General features: G+C 45.8%; 1 long non-coding RNA gene across 1 annotated transcript; it reads left to right on the top strand.

Moving 5' to 3' along the window:
* Window positions 1-6,755: 6,755 nt before the first annotated feature.
* Window positions 6,756-20,061, top strand: LOC122653042. Its single transcript, XR_006331693.1, has 3 exons — window positions 6,756-6,816; window positions 19,597-19,736; window positions 19,843-20,061. It is a non-coding gene; the product is annotated as an uncharacterized LOC122653042 (long non-coding RNA).
* The last annotated feature ends 4,324 nt before the right edge of the window (window positions 20,062-24,385 follow it).

Raw genomic sequence — 24,385 nt, forward strand, 5'->3', positions numbered from 1 at the left:
TTTACCTCCCTAGGGAGGTGCATGTAATTCCTTTCAATTTATTAGTGAAGTAATATGGGTGTGGTAGAGACAAATCTCTAATACACAACATTTCACCGAACTCTCTTCCTCTCCATCTCTTCTTCTCTCTCATCTTCTTCCTTTCTTACATTCATTACCTAAATTCCAACTTGGTATTAGAGCTCTATGGTTTGAGAGTCGTTTTCTTTTTTTCTTGTTTCCCTATTTCCTCTCTTTGGAATCCTAGGGCACAAAGGATTTCAAGGAGGAAGTTGCTATGAGAATCGATTGAAGTAGTATGAGATAGAGTTGTGTCTACATGAAGATTTCAAGTTATCATTTGAGCTATTTTGAAGCCTACATGAAGATTTCAAGCCCCTAGAGTTACCGCCAGCTTCTGGTTGCAATCCCTCTTTCTCTCTCTTTCAGCAAGTGTTTGGGCTGTGGTATGGCCCACTAGAATCGCCTAAGGGTCCTCTTCATTTTCCATATGGTCTCCTTTGTTGATGGAAGGTGTTTATAGTGCATGACTCTTTTTCATGTTGACTGCCAGGTACAGCCCTATTCGATTCTCTCTCTCTTTTGCAATGTATGGTGTTTTTCAGCTATTAAATGGTTATGGAATGTTTCATATAGCTTCTTGAGTTGTTACAAGATGTTGTTACCCTTCGAAGGGCTTGCTTGGGTGGAGTTTTCTCATGTTTGGAGCTTATGTCTCCCTTGCTGGATTTTTTTGTGTACTGTTAGTTTGGGTTGACTGTGTAACTCCTATTTGGTTGGAACTTTTTTCTATATTGTTAAGTGTCTTTCTACACTATGTTCAATGGATCTATACAGGCCTCTGGTGGTGCTTCGGCTGACTCACTGCCTACTCTACTAACCACTTAGTTAACATTTGAAAATCCCCACACCAAGATCTCTGTTATGAAGTTAGATAACACCAACTACTTAGACTGGGCTCATTCTGTGAAGCATTCTCTCTGGAGTGGGGGGAAACTTGGATATATTACTGGCACCATACAAGCTCCAGATGCTAGTTCTCCTACATATCAGAAATGGGAGACCAAAAACTCCTTGGTTATGACTTGGCTGATTTTCGATGAAACCTGAGATTGGGAGAAGGTTTATGCAAAAGGAAACTGACAAGGACATTTGGGATAGTGTTTCCATGACCTTTGACAGAGTGGCCGACTCTGCCAAGGTTTACCAACTTCTACAGAAGATTATCACCATGCGGCAGGGTGATAGGACAATTTCTGAGTTTTACAATACTTTTGTTGGTCTCTAGGATGAATATAACCACTATCAGGACCTTCAACTGACCAATCTTGAGGATGAAGCTAATAATGGTGTACCGAACTCTTGAGAAGGAGCGTGTTCTTATTCTTCTTGGTGGATTGAACCTAGAGTATGAACCCATTTATATACAAATCTTGGGCAGGTCTCCCCTTCCATCCTTAGATGAGGTGTGCACTTATTTGTAGAGTGCGGAGACTCGGAGGGTAGCTATGGAACCTACTTCCTCCCTTGAGTCATCTTCTCTTTCTTCTAGCTTCCAGAGAGATTGGCGTGGTGGTGGTAAAGGCCAAGGGCCAACCCGTGGAGATGATAGAGATAGGCCCAGATGCAACCATTGTGGGAGACCTAGGCACACTAGAGAGTGGTGTTGGGCTCTTTAAGGTCGTCCTCCTGGTACACATGGTGGATCTGGTGTTCGTGGTGGCTGTAGAGGGGGAACTAGGGCACATTTTGTGATGACTTGAGACTGATACTCAGAAGCATAGTTCAAAATCTCACGAAATGTCGGTGATATTTCGCCAAATTTCGTATATCTCGAGCTGTCCGAGATATGATACCAATCCGAAATGGAAAAATACCATATTTCGACGATATCTCGTGAGATATCGACGAAATATCGTGGACTCACGATATATCGCGAGATATTGAAAAAGTCATGTGCAATATTTCGAATATTTCGGTAATCTCGTTTCGGAAATTTCGGAAATCTCTGTCATTTTGGCATTTTACACCCACAGAAAAATACCATATTTCGACGAAATTTCGGTATCTTGGAAATTTCGATCAGACCGAAACACCGAAACGAAACGAGATTTAGTACCATGCTCAGAAGTACCCACCTAGTATACAAGCTGCTTCCAACTTACTCACTAGGGAGGACATTAGAGCATTTCGCATGGTCATGTCACTCCTAGGAAGCTCACCTTCTACACCTACAATGGAAAATTCCTCATCCTCAGCTTTGCAGCCTCCACATCCGCTCCTACCACAGCCCCATCTTGGTCATTGACTCTGGTGCCACTAACCACATAACTAGTACGTCCCACTAATATGATTCCTACACCATTTCGGAAATTTCAGTCATCTCATTTCGGAAATTTCGGAAATCATGGTAATTTCAGTCAATCTCGTTTCAGAAACCTTCGTCATTTTGGCATTTTACACCCACAAATGGCCAAGCAAAACTCAGAGAAAATATACCATATTTCGACGAAATTTTGTCAAAATTTCGATATCTCGGAAATTTCGGTCAGATCGAAACACCGAAACGAGATTTTTAACCTTGCCCCTGAGAACCTACCCCAGCACTGATTTTCAACCTTCTTCAACCCAGCAGCCCCCAGCACTAACTCTCGGCCTACCCATACCCCCAACCCTAGCTCCCCTAGACCTGTTACTATCACATAGCTCTGGTACGGACCATGCAGATCTACATCACGCCGCTGCTTTGGGACCTGATACCCCTGTTCTAATACGGCTTCCCTGGTACTGACAGGAGTTGGAGCCCTAAGGGATATCTCTTATACTACCTCTTTTATCTCCTCAGTGGTTTAGCATAGTAGCTTCCTTTATTTATCTGCTTGATACAAGCATAGTAACTTTATTTATATACTTGTTCGCTTTGCTTTGTTTATCTGTTGGATATCGGGGTGGACTGTTTTCTTTACCATTGTGCTGTGCTCGATTGGTTATTTTCTAAGTGTTTGTATACTGCTTGCAGCTAGCTATCTCTTTATTACGTGATTGGAATCTAGCGTTGTTTTACTGTTTATAGTAAATTCTAATGCTGCAAGATTGTTGATTCAAACAGACTCTCTGTTTGGATAGATATTAGTCCCTTAGATTACTTATTATTACTTGTGCGGCTGATCTTGTTTGTTGTTGATTTATTTTCTAAAATCCGCTTTTGTCCAAAAGAGTAGTCATCTCCTTAATTTTGATGAGAGAAGGAAGAGAAGATTCTACAGAAACCTCGACACAGATACGAGCAAAAGCCAGCCGATCCTTCCTCATAGTTCAAACATCAGAGAAAAGAGGAGTGCCCACAACAGATCCCACCAAACTAAGACCTTCCGAACACCAGAAATGGAGCGGCAGCCCAGGAAGGGAAATCCACAGAGCGATGGTAGAGAAATCTACCCGATTCAGTTGGAGATGACGCTGCCATTGGCGAAGGAATAGAGGTCTTTTCCCAATTTGCCAAGGACCTCCTTCAAGGCACGACTTTTGTCGGATTGGTCGGAGAATTTGAAGACAAAGAGGCCATTGTCCAGAAGGAAAGTTTCAAGGTTTCCAAGAGGTCTCCATTGTTTGGTCAGAGAGGACTTCACAATGTGGAAAGGAGGTCGGGAGCCAAGGAAATGGCCAACTAAACAATTTCATCAAAAATAAGCTTCATCATCGAGCAGACCGGGGGGGGCAATGGACAATTCTAGAGTCACCCTCAAGAGAGGGGGCAATGAAACGAAGGCCAAAACACTTCTCTAGTAGCAGGATGGAAAAGTGAACTCCATTGCGGAGGAGGGAAAGCAGAGGGTGAAGATGTAGGAGGCAAGGGAACAACAGCCAATGGAAGAGGAGATGATGTTGCAGAGGGATTACCGGAGGCAGGGGTTGCCGGCAGCCGAGGCCACCGGAGGAGGAACAGGTGAGGATGGAAGCATGCTACATCGTGGAGGCCAAGGATGGATGCGTGTCCAAGGAAATTGAAGGCATACGCCCTTGATCGACATGATTAACTTAGATTTCTTTAGGATCTTGTTTTTTATTGGATTTTTGTGGTCTACTATAATTTTTAGTTTTTCCTACTCTTCAGGGTTTGTCAGGTGTCCTAGCAAAGCAATGAGTGGAATAAATACCAACCTCTAAGAATACTGCCCCTCATCTTATTTCTCTGTTTTTTTTCCCTCTCGTTTGGATAATGCACCATTTGATTATTGATTTGCTTATCGTAAATGGTATATGTATTCGGAGATTATGAGAAGAATCATTTTAACTGTGCACACCAAAGATAATGTTGCACCAGGGTATTTCCATGGCAATGGATTGCTAGTTTGTTAACGGCATTGTTTACTTTGGTTGTCCTGTTTTGCTACAAAAATTATATTGGATAGGAGGCTTGATTATTTGGTTTATCATCCACTGTTTGGTTTATGTACACAGGATACATCATAATGTGAATAAGGTTTGAACGCATGAAACTAGGTTCGTGAAATTAAGGGGCTCTTCTTGACAATATCAAACTACCTCTAATTAGACTTATTTTAATCAATTTTGAATGAATGTGTTTTCTTCACCTTAGTTGTTGAACAGTGTAATTTCTTCTTCAGGTTTGTTTGGGAATCCTGAACATCGTTGTTGGTGGTTGGTGGCATAGTTCGAAAACTCGTTTCGTTTCGGTCTTACGGGCTGACCAAAATATCAGAAATTTTGGATATTTCGGTCGAAATTTTGCATTTTTCTGTTATGTTTCGGTAGGTCATTTCGGTGGGTTTTAGGCCAAGTTAAGGCCTGAAACATCATGGAAACCCTATTTTAGGCTATATAAACACATTTAAATGTTCGAATTGCAAAAATAGTCACCCAAAGTGGTGTTTTGGATTTGCACCATTGATGGGCAATGTACGGTCGAATCCTAATGTATAACTTAGTTAATTACACATACACATTGTTTAAGACTTTAAGTACTAGAGGACATAATAAATTAATGATTAATAAGCAATTTAAACAAGTAAATTGACTTGGAAGTTGGAAACATAAAGTGAATAACTCATAAGTCATAATATTAAATACAATAAGTAAATAACAAGTTAAGAAGATGATATCAATATGACAATATCCCCAATAGTCTAATACAAGTCAAGTAGTCATCTAGTGACTCAAATGTTTACAAATATTCTAATAATAATTACTCCGACGTCCAGGATCGACCCCACTCATAGTCCGATGGAGCCGACGTGCATTGTTCTCCGACTGTAGGACAAATGAATGCCACATCATAGTATGGGAGAAGAAACGACCGAGATTAACGAGGAGAAAAAAACCCAAAAAAACCAGAGCTTGTTAAGTCTCGGTCGAAATTTCGACCGAGACTAACGAGTTTTGGTATTTATAAAGCTACTTTTGAAAAAAGAACCTCGATATCTCGCGAGATTTTGATTTTGTCTCGAGATATCGCGAGATGGTCGAAATTTCAACCGAGTTTTTGCATTTTTTTTATTCGAGCTTGTGTTTCGTTTCGGTCAGGTCGAGATACTCGAAATATTCGAGATCTCAACCGAGATTTCGCGAGATTTAGTACTATAGTTCGTGGTACAGTGACAATAGTGTTCGTGTACTGTTTGCCTACATCTGTACGAATTTTGCTAGTTCATCAATGCCCTCTTCTTTGTTTAAGAGAGCTAAACCCTATTGTTTGTATTTTGAAACTCTGTTTCTTGGATGTACAGGTTTTATGACTCAGAATACTGCTTCAAGAGTTTGATAGAACGTGTTTGTGATATATTGATAGAATTTGTCATGGACGTGATTAACTCAAAATGGGTCATCTTCAAATCATTGGTTGAACTTCACTAAGGCACTTCCCAATAAATAGCAAGGTTTTGGAAGAACGATACCAACATGTATCTCCAACTATATATAACCGCATCCATAGAGGAGAGGGGAGAACTTAGAAAGGAGTGGAGAAGAGAGACCGAAGGTGAAAATATGGAATAGTCACACCTGAGATTAGAAACTGAAATGAACGAAGCAAGAGTGAGGAGAGATCAATCAAACCAACCAAGTAGTCTCCGGTCGACCTTGAAGCAAGCATTAGTCGTTCATCCTCTATTTGAATGCGAAGTATTTAGATATCTGGGCTACTAAAGGCCCCCCCAACACTGCTTGCTGGATGAGTTTCATCTCCTCTAAACTTGGAACAGCCTCTTCATTTGCTTCTTTGGATACGTATGTTGATGTTTATACCTCTCAGATTGATTCTACGAATTTGGATTCAGATGGGGATTCAGAGGCTTCTACTGAAGCTTATGAGTCTGTTGATGCGGATTCATTTTATCTAGGACCTCTTGCTATAGCTGAGACTTCAATCTTTTGGTTTGGAAGAAATTGAAGCTCCTAGCTCAGGATAAACGGGAATTGTCGGCCATTCTTGTTACAGGGATGGGGCAAGAAGAGAGAAGGTAGAGAGAGGAGGAGAGGGAGTGAGAAGGGGAAGGGGAACCAGAGCCCAAGGAGAAGGGTGGGTGTGGCCAGACTGAATTATGTGCCGGCAACGAAATTATTGTTCTCCGGCCGTTCTCTCTTTTTTTTCTGTTTTCTTCTCAAAACTTCTCATTCTTTATGGAGGGTTTTGGGCTTTTATAAGTTTTTATCAGATCTGGTTTTGTTGTTTTCTAGTTGCTGGGAATCGTTTGAAGGTTGTACTGGGATCAGTATTTGATGTGGTTGCTGTAATAGTAATAGGAGGAGCTATTATTATTCTCTGGGCAAAAAGATGATCTTTCAGCCGTTTTAATGGTAATAATGACTATATGGATTCCAGAATTTTCTGTTTAATAACTATGAGTGTTGCGTGTGAAAACCTCCATTGCCCGGTTCGCCCACGGATGAGCCTGCAAAAAGACGAGTGAGCGTAAGAGAGCCGGTGTGGCTCCGGCCGAGGAATCTCCGACGCTCAAGTCAGGTCTCCACTTCAACAGCGTAACAGCTAGTAAAAAGTAAGATGAGCGTTTGAGCTCCATACCTGAGTATTTATAAAACTGAGGTGAGGCGGTTGGGAGAGTCCTAGTATGGTAGGAGTTCTTCTCTTGGAAGGCTCTCTCGCGTAGAGCGAAGTGGAGAGTTATTTTCGAGGTCGGACTCTTGTTAAGGTAAGAGTCCATATCTAAGTGTGATTCCATATCGCGGTAGGATTGTGTTGATGTGGCTCCGCGATTCTCGGCGAGCCGTTACAAAGGCTTTTGTGGAGGGCTCGGCCTCGGAGCTCGGAGCTCGGCCTTGGCCACGGCTGACTCGCGTGAGGTCGGCTCGGGGTCGATGGCTGATTTAGGGGTGCTTTGTGGGCTGAGCCGTGGTGCTCAGCTCGGCCATGTAATCTCTCGGGACCGGGTCAGCCTAACTTTTCTCAGTTCAGGTCGGTCCTCGGATTGATCTCGGCTCGGCTAGGTGGCAGCATCTGATTGGTGAGGTGATTCTATGCCTTATCACAGGCCCCCCCACTCATTTGGGGTCGGCTCGGCCCTGATGAGTGAAATTTTCTGGCTTGCTCGGCTGCCTCTCCTTGCGACCGAGCCGATCTCGTCCTATCAGCGATATGACGTTGTACGGCCTGACAGTTGGGGCAGTGCCACGTCATCCTCCCCCATAATTGCGCTCGGGAAGTCGAATCGTCTATTGGTCTGGGCCGTTAGATCTTGTTGAGTTCTTCTCGGCCGTTGGAGCTTCTCTGCTCAGTGGCTTTAAGTAGGCGACCCTTCTTCATTCATTCTTCACTGTTTCAAGTTTTTGACTGCTCGGTTAGCTCGGATTCTTCAGCTCATTCGGTGTTCGGCATTCTCAGCTTTCTAGTTCGTGCTCAGCTCGTCTCCGAAGCTTTTTCAACCAGTAAGTCCCCTCTGCCCATTATGTCAGTTGGTAGTAGTCATGCGGGCAAGGTGTTCCGAGCCGAGAGCTCCCTGCTCACTCCCCCACAATAGACCTGTTGTGCTCGACCTCGGACGAGCCCGCCGTAGCAAAGCCGCATCAGGCCGACGTCGCCGAGCTTCCCCTGCCCAAGGAGTCCTGCCTTGAGGCCCAGCCAATTCCTGAAGACCGAGCCGAGGGCTCGGGATCATCTTCGATAGATGACGAGGAGTCGGGTGAGGAAGGTTCTTCCCGAGATGGGGTCGGCTTGGTCAGCTCGTCTGCTGACGTTCCCGAGCTTGAAGAAGGAAGTGTCGGCACCGTCCAGAGCACAGTTACTGATGCCGACCTCCAATGCCTCAGGGCGACTTACGCCATCTCCAAGGACATCGAGCTCCGAGCTCCTAACACTGGGGAGATGGCCTACTTCATTTGTCCTGGCGAGGTGACCTTGTACGAGATGCCCTTCAGGTATGCCTTTAGGCTTACCGTGCTTGACCTGGTAAACCAGATCTTGGACCATTTCCACCTGTCTCCAGGTCAGCTGGTGCCGAACTCATGGCTGTCCGTGTACGGCTTCCACGTCCTCTTCGGTAAGATGGGCCGAGCTGCGAGCGTGGCTCTTTTTTCTCGGCTCTTTTTCCTGAAGAAGTCACCGGAGAAGGGGTGATATTATTTTACCCGCCGCACTGGGAAGAATGCGGCGCTGAGCCGCCACAAGTTTCTGGTCGGAACGCCGTCCTCACATAAAAATTAGAAGCCTCGGTTCTTCTTTGCTTCCATCCCGAACTGCCCCTTCCGGGCCGAGTGGAAGGTGATCAACTTAGGTTATGTCAACAGGACCTTGCCCTTGGCTGAGAACAAGCTGACCTCGCTCGACCTGATCCACCAGCATCAGCCTTTCGATGTCCTCCAGCTCCTAGACGAGGCGTTCCTTCAAAGGTGGCACATGACCCCTAGTAGGAGTCCGAGCTGAGCTGTCTTCAGTCTGCTGTGGTCGGCTGGGGCATCCGAGCCGACCTGTTGACTTGGTCTTTTCTTTCTTTTGGCATATTTCTAACATGTTGTTTCTCTTGCAGTGGTCGGTCACATTCCCCTAATGGATACGGCTCGGCTCGAGGCGAGTCTTCCAAGACTTTGAAGGGCACGGCTGTGCTGCCAAGCCCAACTGGCACGGTGGTTGGCCTTGAGGCCGAGAAGAGCAAAGCCCCGCCGAGCCCCTCTCAAAGAGGGAAGGGTCGAAAGGACGAGCTAAGCCCGCCGAGGGACATCAAACGTTAGAAGCTCTCAGTCGAACTGACGAGTGGTGGTCCTCCGCCCGTGGCCTCGCCGACCGACGTCTCCCGGTACGTCCTAGGGAGGGCCTCGGCTAATAATTTCCCGCTGAGGCCGAACTGGGGCCTCTTCCCAGGGGACTCGGCCCTGACGTCGGCCGCACATGCAAAGGAATGGCTCGACGCAAGTCGGCTTCCTTTGGACAGGGAAATGCTCGAGAAGTTGACCGACCCCAAGCTCCTCTCCTCCCTGTTCCAAGACTTTACTATGGTAATCTTTCTGTTCGGCTTTTATTGAGTGGTCCGACCTGTTGTGCTCGGCCTTGCTAATGTTCGGTTGTCATGTTCAGGGGTCTTCCAAGGCCGTGGAGACCCTCCTCCGATTCGAACGGATTTTGACCTCGAACTCCTCTCTTGAAGCTCAGGTCGAGTTGGCTAACAAGGACGCTCGCGAGGCCATCCTGAGGCGTCGGGAGACCGCAGCAAAGCTTGAGGAAGCCGAGGCCGAGGTCAAGAGCTTGGAGGAGGCGGCGGTGAAGCGGGGGGAAGAGGTCAAGGCCTTGAAGGCTCAGCTCGACCAAGCCAAGAAGAAGGCCAAGGACGACCTAGCACGGGCTCGAGCCAAGGCTGTTACCGAGTACCTCCGAGGTGTGCCATGAAATAATGAAGCCGCTGTATGGCGAGGGTTATGAGGCTGGTCGGGCCGACCTCCTGAAGGACATAAAGGTCGTATACCCTACCCTCAAACTTTCCCAATTTGACGATGACACGACCACCGTGGTGGAGTTGGGGGACGATGCTGGGGTGGAGATCGACCAGGTCGACCTGACCGTGACCGTTCCCCAGGACGAGGTTGCCGAGGACGCTGCTGTCAGGGAGGTCGCCGTCGAGGACCCCCTCCATACCGCCGAGCTCTAGGCTCCCTTTTCTTCTTTTGATGTGCACATCCCCCTGCGTGGGGTTTTAGATAAATTCTCTGTTTTTTTTTTTTTTTTTTTTTTATGTACGGTTCCGAGCTGCCCACTTTTTGTAACCATACCGGGCTGTCGGCCTTTAATGAATAGAAAACTTTCTTTTTACAGATTGTCTAAGTGTTTGAGTTCGGCACTGATTTGCCTTTCTTTCCTTACATGTGTTGTTCTTGATTGTCTGTGTGTCGTGGCCGATTTGTCGACCCGGCCTCTTAGCCGAGTTCCAGGACTTGGTTGTTTTTTAGCTATGCTGTGCTGGGTCGGTCAGGTCGGCCTGACTGCTTGGTCATGAAACGTCTGCGATGGGCCGAAGTCATGTTGTCGTCCATCTTTAATAACTTGTCGTTTTCACCGGTCAGCTCGGTCCAGCTACCACTTGATTGGTTGTGCGGCCGAGCTGCCTCTATGGCCGAGCACAATGCCTGGGATATTTTTGTTTGCCTTTTGGCTTTCGTTCGGCTATGCTGTGGCAAGAATTTATGCTTGTTGGTCTAGTCACCGAACTATATGAGTCGGTCTTCTGACTTTGCCAACTTATGAGGGTCGGTCTTTGAGGACTGCCAGGTCTATGAGGACCGATCTTACAACTTGGTTGCTGACCTATGAGGGTCGGTCTTTGACGTCGGCTAGGTCTATGAGGACCGGTCTTATGACTTGGTTGCCGATCTATAAGGGTCGGTCTTTTTGAGGTCGGCCAGGTCTATGAGGACCGGTCTTACGACTTGGTTGCCTACCTATGAGGGTCGGTCTTTGACGTCGACCAGGTCTATGAGGACCGGTCTTACGACTTGGTTGCCGTCCTATGACGGTCGGTCTTTGAGGTTGCCCAGGTCTATGAGGACCGGTCTTACGACTTGGTTGTTGACCTATGTGGGTCGGTCTTTGACGTCGGCCAGGTCTATGAGGACCGGTCTTATAACTTGGTTGCCGACCTATGAGGGTCGGACTTTGACGTCAGCCAGGTCTATGAGGACTGGTCTTATGACTCTGCATGCTTGGAGTTTGAAAGTACGCTAAGTAGTGGAGAAAGACTTTGTTTTATTGAATCGTCAACGTCGAGGCCGAAGCCGAGTACAAAATATGCTTGTCATAGACCGTGCCGAGCAGAATATCTAAGAAGACTACTAAAAAAATTTCTTCAAATTTTTCGAGCGATACGTTCCTGGGTGAATTTGCTTGGAGACTATGTACGGGCCTTCCCAATTTGGCGCCAACTTTCCTTGCTGCCTTGGCTGGGATGCGCTGACCTTTCTGAGGACAAGGTCTCCTTGGCGAAAATGTCGCTCCTTCACCCTCGAGTCGTGGTATTTTGCCGTCTTCTGTTTGTAAGCTGTGTTCCAAAGCAAGGCGTTCTCTCGGAATTCGTCAAGAAAGTCGAGGTTGGCTCTAAGCCCATCCTCGTAGGTCTTCTCATCGAAGTTGAGCACTCGGTATGATGACGCTTTGACCTCGACGGGAGTGAGTGCTTCGGTTCCATATGCTAGTCATAGTTGTCATGGCGTCGCCATGGCGTCCTGACGCTAGGGGAAAGGGCATATCGAGGTCTGCCATGGTATATGTATAAATATCGAGCGATATGGTTTCCATGGCGTCGCCGTGGACGCCATACCACGATATATGGGTATGTCGACCGATATTTGAACATTTAATGTATAAAAGTCAGGTTTATATATACTTTTTTTTAAAAACGATTTAATGACTTAGATGCTTTTTCGTTAATGTGATACACATTATCATAAAACTTAAAAATATTAAACATAATAACTTATACCCTAATGGGGGAAATAAAAATCGCAAAAGGGAAAATCGAGAGGAGAGGGATCGTGACTCCGGCAACGGTAACTTCCTCGCTTCCGGCAACTCTCGAGTCTCGGTAGCCTCTGAACAAGTTCGAAATTCGAACTTCTCCAGTTCTCCGGCAATCTCCAGGACTCCAACTATCCAAGTAAGTAAATTTTTATTTTTTTTTAAGTTGGATCTTCTTCCTCCTCCCAGGTAGACCTCGTCTTCTTCTTCTTAACTTCTTCTTCTTCAGTTCTTCTCCTCCCAGCCTCCAGTAGTGATTACAGCCAGTAGTATCATTTTTATTTTTTATTTTTCTCTTGCCTTGCTTCCTCCTCCTAGGCAGACCTCTTCTTCTTTAGTTCTTCTCCTCCCAGCCTCCGGTAGTGATTACAGCCAGTAGTATCGTTTTTTTTTTTTTTTTTTCTCTTGCCTTGCACAACCACATTTACACACACAGAGACAGGGAGAGAGTCGAGAGACAGAGGGGGGGGATTTATTTCAGTTAGTAGTCCTCGACTCCTCTCCGTTTTTTTTTTCTTTTTTCTTTTTTCTTCTTTGCTTGTATAGTCACAGAGACAGGGACATAGTCGAGAGACAGAGGGGGGAGGGATTTATTCCAGTCAGTGTTGTAACCATAGTCCTCTCTCGGTTTTTTTTTTTTTTTTTTTTCTTCTTCTTGCCTGCAACTAGCTTGCTTACGATCATGAGACCTTGGGACTTCTTGCCTTGCATTTTTTTTTCTTCTTCTTGCCTGCTGGTGCACATACACACAATCACACACGAGAGACGGGGAGAGAGTCGAGAGACAGAAGGGGAGGGATTTATTACAGCCGAACTATCTCTATTTTTTGTTTTTTTTTTTTCCTTTTTCTTGCCTTACAGTTGCAGGGTTGCACCATCACAGAGAAGGTGTTTGTTTTTTATTTTTTTTTCTTCTTACCTTGCACACAGGCACCCAGCCACAGGCCTACACATACGCGGTTACACTTACAGACACAGAGACAGGGAGAGAGTCGAGAGACAAGGGGGGGAGGGATTTAATAGTTATTACAGCCAGTAGTCCATCACTATTCACTATTCATTATTCACTGATTTAATAGTTATTACACTTTCATGAATTAAACCATAGTATATTAGTAGTACACTTTCATGTTGATTTTTTGATGTTATAGGACATATATTATAGCATACTAAATGACATTAAAAATAGAGAAAATAAAAAATAAAACATGGTCGACATGCTCGCCATGTCGATATATCGACGTGACACCCCTCAACCTACTTTGATCGCCGTGACAACTATGATGCTAGCCAAAAAGGACTCTCCCCGGTCGGTGTTCTCATGGTTGTCCGATATGCCCATAGGACGTTCGGCAGCTCTTCCACCCATCTACCTTTGGTTTCATCCAACCTTCTTTTGATCCCCGCAAGTAGTGTTCGGTTTGACACCTCTACTTTCCCATTGGCTTATGGATGAGCTACTGAGACCGGTCGAAAGTCAATATAGAAGTGCTTATACAACTCTCAGAAAGTCGGGTTGTTAAATTGCGTGCCATTGTCTGTGATGAGCACTTTTGGTAGTCCGAACCGGTAGATGACCTTATCCCGGAAGAACTTCTCCATGCTCTTCTCGATGATGGTTGCCAAGGGCTCAGCTTCGACCCACTTGGTGAAGCAGTCGATCGCTACGACCACATACTTTCGGTTCCCCGATGCCGGGGTGAAATCTCCAAGAATGTCCATCCCCCACATAGCAAAAGCGATCGGGCTCAGCATAGAGGTCAGCTTTATTGCAGGTCGGCTCGGCACTGGTGCGAAGAGCTGACACTTCTCGCACGTCTTCACATACTTCATGGCCTCTTCTTGCATTCTCGGCCAATAGATCCCTTGTCGAAGTATCTTATATGTTAGGGCTCGACCGCCCATGTGGCTCCCGCATATTCCTTCGTGCACCTCGGCCAGGGCGTACTCGGCTCCCTTCAGTCCGAGGCATCGGAGAAGGGGCGTTGAGATGGCTTTCTTATAAAGCACTCCGTCGATCATGGTGTACTTGGCAGCTCAGATTTTGACTTTTCTTGCTTTTTCCCGACTCTCCGGGAGCTGGTCATTCTCCAAGTAGTTTACAATGGGGTCCATCCAGGTCGGCCCGTCCTCCTCGATGTGCTTAACGTTTTCTTCTTGCAAGGAAGGCTTCTCCAGAATCTCAATGTATACTGATCGGCTCAGATTTGGGAGGTCGGCCTCGGCCAACCTAAACAGGGTGTCGGCCACGACGTTCTTTTTCCTCGGTACTCGGGTCATTTTAAAGTGCTCGAGCTCGGAAATCATCTCCCGTGCTCAGCTCAGGTAGGCGCTATCATTCTTTCATCTTTTGCCTCATAGTCTTTGTTGACCTGGTTGATCACAAGTTGCGAGTCTCCTCATACCCTCAATTGTTTGACGCGTAAAGCCTTGCTCACTAGGAGCCCGGCTAGGAGGGCTTCGTACTCGGCCTCATTATTCGAGGCTGGGAACTTGAATCTTAGGGCGTATTGTATGCGAAAGCCCTCGGGGCTGACTAAGATCAGCCCGGCTCCGCTCCCTACAAGGTTGCTCGAGTCGTCAACGTTCATGGTCCAGGTCGGGTCGGTCTTAGCTCCCGCATTGGCTTCTTCCACTGTCTTCTCTTCCTCGACCTCGAGGCCAGGCATTGTGCACTCGGCGACGAAGTCGGCAGGTGCTTGCCCTTTTATCGCGGTCCTCGGGCGATAGCTTATATCGTACTTACTCAGCTCGACCTCCCAGGTGATCAGCCAACCTGACACGTCGGGCTTGTGCAATATTTTCTTGAGAGGTTGATCGGTCAGCACTGCAATCGGATGAGCTTGAAAGTATGGCCTTAGCTTTCTCGAGGCCGTGACAAGAGCGAATGCTACCTTCTCGAACTTGGAGTATCTCGTCTCGGCGTCGACAAGAACATGGCTGATGTAGTATATGGGCTTCTCAGCTCGGTCGTCTTCCCTTACCAACACCGCGCTGACCGCCACCGAGGTAGCGGCTAAGTAAACTTAAAGCTCTTCTTTTGGCTCGGGTCGGCTGAGAAGAGGCGGGTTCTCCAAGTATTTCTTCAGCTCTTCGAAAGCTTGTTGACATTCGTCCGACCAAATGAAGTCCTTCGGGCTTCGAATGTTCTTGAGGGCCTTGAAGAACGGCAGGCACTTGTCGCCCGACCTCGACATGAATCATGTCAATGCCGCCACTCGCCCGTTTAGCCTTTGTACTTCTCGGATCGTCCTTGGAGGGCTCATCTCTAAGATGGCCTTGATTTTCGCTGGATTAGCCTCGATGCCTCTGACGGAGACCATGAAGCCGAGGAACTTTCCCGAGGTCACGCCGAATGCACACTTGGCGGGGTTCAGTTTCATTTGGTTCTTCCTTAGCACGCCGAAGGCTTCTTCCAGGTCGGCCAAGTGGTGCTCAGCCTTCAAGCTCTTCACTAACATGTCGTCCAAGTAGACTTCCATGTTTCTTCCGATCTGCCAGCGGAATATATAGTTCACCAGCCGTTGATATGTTGCTCCGGAGTTCTTCAACCCGAACGGCATAACCTTGTAACAGAAATTCTCTTGGTCAGTTCAGAATGCCGTGTACGACTCATCCTCATGCATCATGATTTGGTCGTAGCCGGAGTACGCGTCCATGAAGCTCAGCATTTCGTGCCCCGCCGTGGCGTCAATCTAGAGATCAATCCGAGCTAGCGGGTACTCGTCCTTTGGGCAGGCCTTGTTAAGGTCTGTGTAGTGAACGCACATCCTCCATTTCCCGTTCGGCTTGGGAACCATAATGACGTTCGCCAGCCAAGTCGGGAATTTTTCTTCTCGGATGAATCTTGATCGGCGTAGCTTCTCTACTTCTTCCTTGATGTTGGCTTGGCGATTAAGGGCTTAGTTCCTTCTCTTCTGTTGAACCAGCTTTCGGCTCGGATCTATGTGTAGTCGATGCTCGACTATATGCCGAGGTATACAGGACATGTCGGGGGCCGACCAGGCGAAGACGTCGGCATTTGCCTTCATGAAGTTTCTGAACCGATTCCTTTGTTCCTCGCTCCACAATGACCCAAGTTGTACTGTTTTCGTCGGATCTTCATCGCTGAGGGAGAACGGGATGAGGTCTTCTACAGGTCTTCCGCGCCTTTCTGTGAGCTCATCCCGCTGGTCTTCTGGGAGGTGTTCGACACACATCACCATTCCTCGGACGTTGCCTTTATTTTGCTTGACGAATGTGGCGTAACACTCCCGAGCTTTCTTTTGATCACCTCGGATTTCTCCAATGCCGTTCTCTGTAGGGAACTTCATCTTCAAGTTTGTAGGCGAGATGATGGCTTGGAGAGCGGTCAATAATGGGCGGCCGAGTATGGCGTTGAAGGCCACCACCGACCATACTACCATGAATTTGACTTGGATCGTCGCTTGACATAGAGTTTGTCCGAACGTAACCAGTAGGTCGATTGAGCCCTTGATGGTGGCGGCGGCTCCCGAGAACCCATGAAGTGAGGTGCCCTCCGGCTTGAGCGCTTCATCGCCGAAGCCAAATTGTTGGTACGCGTCTAGCGACATAAGGTCCACGGATGCACCCGAGTCGACCAATAAGCGATGAACGTGTCTCTTTGCAATTTCCACCTACACTACCAAAGCATCATCGTGAGGTAAACTTATACCTTCCAGGTTGGCCTCGGTGAAGGAGATCGTCGCCTCAGACTTCAGCCTTTTACCTGGCATCTCGGCGACTCCGACGAACAACGCATTTACCTTGGCCTTCCGAGTGGACTCTTGTCCGGGCCCTCTAAGGATAGTGTATATGGGAGCTCCCTTGTCACTGCTCGGCCCGGATCCGTCATCTTTCTTCTCAGCTCGGGCTTTATCTTCGTCACGCTCGGCTGGCCTATTTTCGGGCCTCTGCTTGGCTCTTCTTGTTCGCGATCTTCAGGTCGTCGACCCCCACGTTCTTCTCAGCTTCCTTTGACATATCGCTTCAGGTGCCCCGCTTTTATCAGCTCTTCAATTTCTCTTTTCAACTGATAACAATCCTCAGTGTCGTGACCGGTGTCCTTGTGAAATTGACAATACTTGTTGGGATTCCGAGATGACCCGGCTTGCATTGGTCGGGGTCGGCGTATTTGCATCAAAATCTCCTTGCAAGAGGTATTCAGTGGGGTGTAATCAGGACTCCGAGCTCGGTCTGATCTCTCGGCTCGGCGATCCGTCCTGGGCCGCTTTTCCTCCTTGCGGTCATCGGTCGTTGGCCTTTTCTTCTGGGCTCGGCCTTTGTTTCCCTTTCGGGCTTAGAGCACCTCGGCCATATTTGCAAACTCATTGCACCTCTCCAAGAGCTCGGCCAGGTTTTTGGTCGGCTTCCGGGCCAAGTCCTTGATGAGGTCCATGTCAGCGAGCCCGTTGCTCATCGCAGTATAGGCCGTGGCCTCGTCCAAATCCTTGATGTCTAAGGATTCTTTGTTGAAATGTGAGACGAACGCTCGGATCGACTCATCAGATCGTTTCTTCACGCTGAGGAGGTTGACCGTCGTCTTTTTGTGTCCCATGCTACTCTGGAAGCGCGTGACGAAGGCTCGGCAGAGCGGAGCAAAGCTCGTTATGGAGTTCGGTGGTAACCAGGAGAACCATGAGGTTGCCACGCCCTTGAGAGATGAAGGGAAAGCCCGACAAAAGACAATCTCGGTTCCCCCGTACATGGTCATCATCGCGTTGAAGTAGTTGATATGATCCGTCGGGTCGGTCGTCCCGTCATACCAGTTGCAGGGAGGTGGCTTAAACCCGGCCGGTAGTGGCACGGTCATGATCTCCGGAGGATAAGGGTGTCGTCCGACCAGGGAATAGGCGTCCGGGGTCGCCTGTTTCTTTAATCCCTCCACCTGCTCGGTCAAGTCTTGTAACCGCTTTTCCAGCTCGGTTTCAGGTGCGCGGCCGTTTGGCTCGTCCACCTGATGCAAATTGTTCCGTTCATTCGGCCGAGGTCGGCCATTTTGTCCTTCTGCTCGGGATCGGTTCACTTGGTCGTCCCGTTGAGGTCGGCCATTTTGGTCGGCTCGGTCAGCATCACCCCTCCTTATTCTTCTTTCCATATGGAAATTGGACCCACGGGGGCTTCTCAGCTGCTCTTCTCTGAGAGGCAGCGGGCTTCGGCGCCAAGGGGCTACCTCTTGCTGCTCTCGGTGTGCCCTCAGCTGTCCATCCTCTCCGAGCCGACCCGAAAATACCGATCTCCTCGCTACGGATGCCACTGGTTCAATCTCTTGCCCGGTCTTCGGGCTCCAACGATGCTCCTGCTCATCCCGCCGAGCGCTCCTGTTGGGGCGTGGAGGAGTTTTCTGACGAGGCGGATGTGACGATGCGGCTTGGCTCGGCTCAACCCGATGCCGGCCACCATTCTGCTGCAAGTTTCCCTCTACGCGGACCGGGGTTGGAGGGGGCACGATCAGTGGTTGACCCATCAGCCCACCCCGGGCCATCTGGGTCATGAAAGTACGCAGCATCTTGTTGGTGTGGAGCATCTGCAGCTGCAGATCCATAACTTGCCGGTTATTCGCCAGGGCTTCCGGATCCAAATTCTCCGGTAAGGGTGGCGGCAGTGGTAGGCTCAGCCCGTTCAAGTTTGGCTCGACCTGTGTCCGGTCAGCCGCTGCTGTGCCCAGCACACTTCCACCATTCCCACCCTCCGGCGGGGGAGTTGGATTGACCGCGGCGCCGGTACTGGGTTGCACACCCCTTGCCCGAGGGGGTCTTTCGGTCGCGCCTTACAGTGATGCTTCAGGGGGCGGTGATCGCCTCACCTGCCTATCAGGTTGCGGCTCATCTCTGTGGGAGGCAGAGCCGTGCTATCCTGATCTTGTTTGCACCACCATTGTCTTCGCTCCTTGGATTGGTAGAAACGACGATGACTAGTTGACGTCGTTCCCACAGACGGCGCCAAATTTGTTGCGTGTGAAAACCTCTGTCGCCCGGTTTGCCCACGGATGAGCCTACAAAAAGACGAGTGAGCGCAAGAGAGCCGGTGTGGCTCCGGCCTAGGAATCTCCGACGCTCAAGTCAGGTCTCCAGTGCAACAGCGTAACAGCTAGTAAAAAGTGAGATGAGCGTTTGAGCTCCATACCTGAGTATTTATAGAGGGATGTGAGGCAGTTGGGAGAGTCCTAGTACGGTAGGAGTTCTTCTCTTGGAAGGCTCTCTCGCATAGAGCGAAGTGGAGAATTATTTTCGGGGTCGGACTCTTGTTAAGGTAAGAGTTTATATCTAAGTGTGGCTCCGCGATTCTCGGCGAGCCTTTACAAAAGCTTTTGTGGAGGGCTCGGCCTCGGAGCTCGGCCACGGCCTCGGCTGACTCTCGTGAGGTCAGCTCGGGGTTGATGGCTGATTTGGGGGTGCTTTGTGGGCTGAGCCGTGGTACTCAACTCGGCCATGTGATCTCTCGGGACCGGGTCGGCCCGACTTTCCTCGGTTCAGGTCGGTCCTCGGATTGATCTCAGCTCAGCCAGGTGGCAGCATCTGATTGGTGAGGTGACTCTATGCCTTATCAATGAGGATGCGGGTTTCAACCATTTGCGCGTCCTGGTTAATCCTCTTTTGACTTCTGAAAACTTTTTTTTTTTACAGATCCAGATGGATCTTCAGAAATAATCAGATCAATTTCAGAATCTCAACTGAGTTTTAAGTATAATGTTCTGAGGAAAGCTACCAAGGAATTCGATTTGGGAAGTAAGATTGGCCAAGGAGGGTATGGAACAGTTTATAAGGTAAATTAAGATCTGAAATTTTAACAGTAAAACTTTTGTTTATTGAATCTGGATTCTGGACCAGAAATCCAAGGATAATTTTCTAATTAGAGTTCTTTCTTGCTAGGGAATTCTACCAGGTGGGAGGGAAATTGCAGTGAAGAGGCTGCTCTTCAACACAAGACAATGGGTGGATCAGTTCTTCAATGAAGTAAATCTCATCAGTGGGGTTCAACACAAAAACCTTGTCAAACTTATTGGTTGCAGCATTGAAGGTCCTGAGAGCCTCTTGGTTAATGAGTATCTCTGCAACACTAGCCTGGACCGGTTCTTATATGGTAATTTCCATTGATAGTTAATTACTTTGAATACAATTTAGCTCTTTGAAACAATCTTTTTAATGATTGAAGGCGAAAATCCTGCAGTCCATACGGTTAGTTTATTGTCATTGGTGGGTCTTCTTCCATTAATCTCCTTTCTTTCTTTTTCGTATTTGTGTGTGTAATGGCATTGATTGTATACAATGTTGTTAATTCTTATATGTTGTCCAGTTGTCCTTAATCCATTCTTATATGTTTCATACAAAATACCCGTCATTATTCCAAAAGTTCTACACTTCCATCCAACCAGGCAACCACCAGAATCTTAGATTATATGAGCCAATGCCTGAACCAAAATTTCTCCCAACTATGTATTACTACAAAAATATTAGAAGGTGATAATTATGTAAAGGTTAGAATGTGAGCTTCCTCATGGTTCTCTGATAAATATAGTAAACATATCAGCCATTAGGAAACTATTTCTTTGCCTCTTTTAGTGGTTGGTTTGATCTTGTGTTAACTTTGTTGGTTTTTTTTTTTTTTTTTTTTTTCAGAGTGAGTGTGGACAGGTGGGGTTTGGAATTGGACGATTTTAAGTGCTGGCTAGTAATAGTTATTTTCCCTTTCTTACCTTTTGTAAAGATGAGAGCTTGGTGTGTCCATATGCTCTTGCATTAGCTCATTGTATTTCTTCTTCCTTTTTCCTTTTTCTAGATACAAAGTAGTTATAGTCATGAGACCCCTTTTATGATATTTCAATTAGGGAAAAGGTTCTCTATGCTGTGAGGGCAGGGTACACTAGCATCTTTTTGTCTCTCTCTCTTCTCCTCGAATGAAATGACTTTGCTACCTTCCAATGTACAATTCTGTTTTGTTCCATTTCATTGGTGTGCTCCCCTATGCTGCTTACTCAGAGAATCTCTCCCTTTATATTATTAAACAAATTTTTTTTTTTGTTGTTGACCTGATGAAAATATCAGATTTCATTCTTCTTTGTTAAAAGGTGGGAGATGGGATCGGTACAAGGGAGTGATGGGAGGGGGTGGTGAAGTAAATTAATAGAGGTGGGATGGGGCGGTATAGGGGAGTGATGGGGTAAGGAAGATAGTAGAAATGGGGGGTGGGGGCAGTACAGGAGAGATGTGCCCAACCCTATGGCAGACTAGGGAAAAACAAAGGCATGATTTGTATTTAGTATTTACCCCTAAAGGGTATTTTCGTCTTCAAACTTTTAATTTGGGCAATTTGGTCCTAAAAAAGTGGTTGGGTCTCTAAAACTAACGGCAATTAGTTTGATGGACTAATTTACTTACTTTCAATAGATGAGGGGTGTGTTTGAAAGGTTTTAAAGATGAGGGGGTGTGCATGAAAACAGGCCATAGTTGAGGGGGTGTCCCTATATTTTCCCCCTTATTTAACTTGTTCTGTTGTAATTCTTTCTTTGTTTTTATTTGTTGTTGAAACTTTGTCTTTTATAACATTCCAGAATTTACTTTTCACTTTCCATAGTGACGTTGGACTGTTGGTGGCCTGTGTCTTAAATTTATACTTAGCATGTAAATTTATTTCACTTTCCACAAATTTTGTTGATCTGAGGTTTTTCATCAAGTCCTATTAACATGATTCATTAATTTGGATTTGTAGGTGTTTAGATATTATTTCTTTCTTACACCACTAAAATGAAAAGGGTTGCAATTGCGATGAGTGAGTCAAATCAGGGTATTTTTGTACCAAATCCCTCTGATAGTAATTTAGTACCACAGACACAAGGACCTTCTGAACCTTCTGTTAGTCAACAAATAGATAATCATGATAATGATGATAATGTTGACAATGTTTCCCAGGTCATCAATTTGTTGGAAAAGGAATTGGTTCAAAATGGTTCACCCCCAGAAAATCCCAGATGGAAAGCCCAGAGCAGAATGCACTAAGTGTAGGCAGGTGTTTATGGTTCACCCCCAAAAAAATGGGACACTGGTTTAAATAATCACATGAAAAAGTGTCCTCAACGTGATAACAATGACATAGGCCAGATGATTTTGCAACCATCTGATGGGAATGTGAACTTAAGGAATTTGAAGATTGGCCCCAATACTGTGCGGGACATGATTTTGACTTTAGTGGTAAGAAATGAACTCCCTCTAAGATTTGTAGAGTATGAAGACTTTAGGGAATTGATGTTATATGTCTATCCTGATTACTCTCCTATTAGTAGAACTACTCTTTTAAGTGATATTCATAAAGTGTTTAAGAGGGAGAAACATTCTATAAGAGAGGCAGTGAAAAATTCTGCTGGGAGAGTGTCAGTCACTACTGATTTGTGGACCTCAATAGCTAATGATGGATATATGACACTCACTGCCCACTACATTGATAAATCATGGGTTTTGCATAAGAAGTTGATCAAGTTCTCTATATTGGCACCTCCACATTTAGGTGCTAATATTTGTAAGGCTATTCGCAAGAAATTGATTGAGTGGGGCATTGAAGAGAGAATATTTTCGGTGACAGTTGATAATGTGAGTGCCAATGATTTGGGAATTAGTTATTTGAAAACATGAATGCAAAGAATGCACTAGTTTGTAAGGGAGAATTTTTTTATGTTCGATGTTGTGCTTATATTTTGAACCTTATAGTTCAAGATGGCATCAAATTAATTAATGCATCTGTCCAAAAGGTTCGAGATAGTATTAAATTTGTTAAGAGCTCACAAGTTAGGAAGTTAAAGTTTCAAGAATGTTGCGAGCGCTTGACTTTGAATACCAGTAGGAGCTTGCATGGAGATGTAACTACAAGATGGAATTCAACATTCCAAATGCTTAGTGATGCTTTGTATTCTCGGCCAGCATTTGACACTTTGGAATATTCAGATCAAACCTACACATTAAGCCCTACTGAGGATGAATGGGAAAAGATAGAAAAAAAAAAATTTAAAGTTGTTGCATCCATTTGATGAGGTCACCAAGGTTCTCTCGGGCTCAAAGTATCCAACTTCAAACCTCTATTTCCATACTGTGGTGCTCATTTATTTGACTTTAAATGATGGATCATTCTTCGATGAATTCATGACAGATATGATACATGCCATGAGAGCCAAGTTCAATAAGTATTGGGAAAAATACTCGTTGGTTTTATCAGTTGCTGGCGTTTTGGATCCCCGTTACAAGTTAACAGTTCTTAGGTGGGCATTTAATAAGATCCATCATGGAAAGACCAACTTAATGAATGAGGATATTAATCGTGTGAAAAGAGCTTTGGAAAGACTTTATGGGGAATATAAGAGCATGCCAAAAGATCAAGGGTCTTCTATTGCTTGTGTTGGTGATGTATCAGCTCGTTATGCACAGGTATATTATTTTTTGACTATCTAATATTTTAACGTATGATTGATATTTCACTAGTTTTTATGTTTAATGGTGCCTTCTTTATCTATTTTTGTAGGATTATCTCTCTTTTCGTGTTCAGGATAATGATGTGGTCACCAATGGAAAGTCTGAGTTGGTGCAATATCTGGAAGAGCCACCCAAAACTTGGGCGGCTGAATATGATGTTCTTGCATATTGGAAGTCAAGTGAGAGCCAATTTCCTGATTTGGCTCGGCTGGCCCGTGATATATTGGCAATTCTTGTGTCCACAAGTGCATCTAAGTCGGCATTCAGTGCTGGGGGTAGGGTTATTGATAAATACCGAAGTAAATTGCTCCCTAAGAATATTGAGGCTTTGATATGCCTCTGTGATTGGATGTTCAATGTGAATTATGGAGGTAATATTTTTTGCATGTCCTAAAACATTGTTATTTTATAAGTTCTAAGTAATTATTTAACTCTTTTTTTTTTTTTTTTTTTTTGTTATAGTTGAACCGGATTTAGATCAAGATACTAAAGAATTATGTGAAGCATTGGGAGATGTTTTTACAATGTATAATGCTTCTACTGCAGTGTCTACAACTACTAACCCCACTATTATTAACTAATTATCAAGTGCAATGTGAGTTTCTATCTTTGAACTTTTCATCATTTGATTGTCTCTTTCTTTAGTTATCAATATTCTAAAGATATCTTTAGAGCAAATAAGTACAAGTACAACATTCTCGGTTACAAACAAATTAGTACCTTTTGAATATTTAGGCTGACTTGAATGTTATGTAACTAAAATCTATGAGTTAATGCCAGATGAAAAATGTTAGTGTTGAGTTGATTATTCCTATTTGTCTCTTATTATAACAGTAATACTTAATTAAGCTTCATTGCCATGGAAAAGAGTATGGGGGTCTTACATCGGTTTGAGAGGATGTTTTACATAATAAAGATTTTATCTCGTGGATTTTAATTATGCAGGGACAGCGCAAGA

This window comes from Telopea speciosissima, chromosome 2 (assembly GCF_018873765.1).
Source record: "Telopea speciosissima isolate NSW1024214 ecotype Mountain lineage chromosome 2, Tspe_v1, whole genome shotgun sequence".
In the NCBI taxonomy this organism is placed as follows: domain Eukaryota; kingdom Viridiplantae; phylum Streptophyta; class Magnoliopsida; order Proteales; family Proteaceae; genus Telopea; species Telopea speciosissima.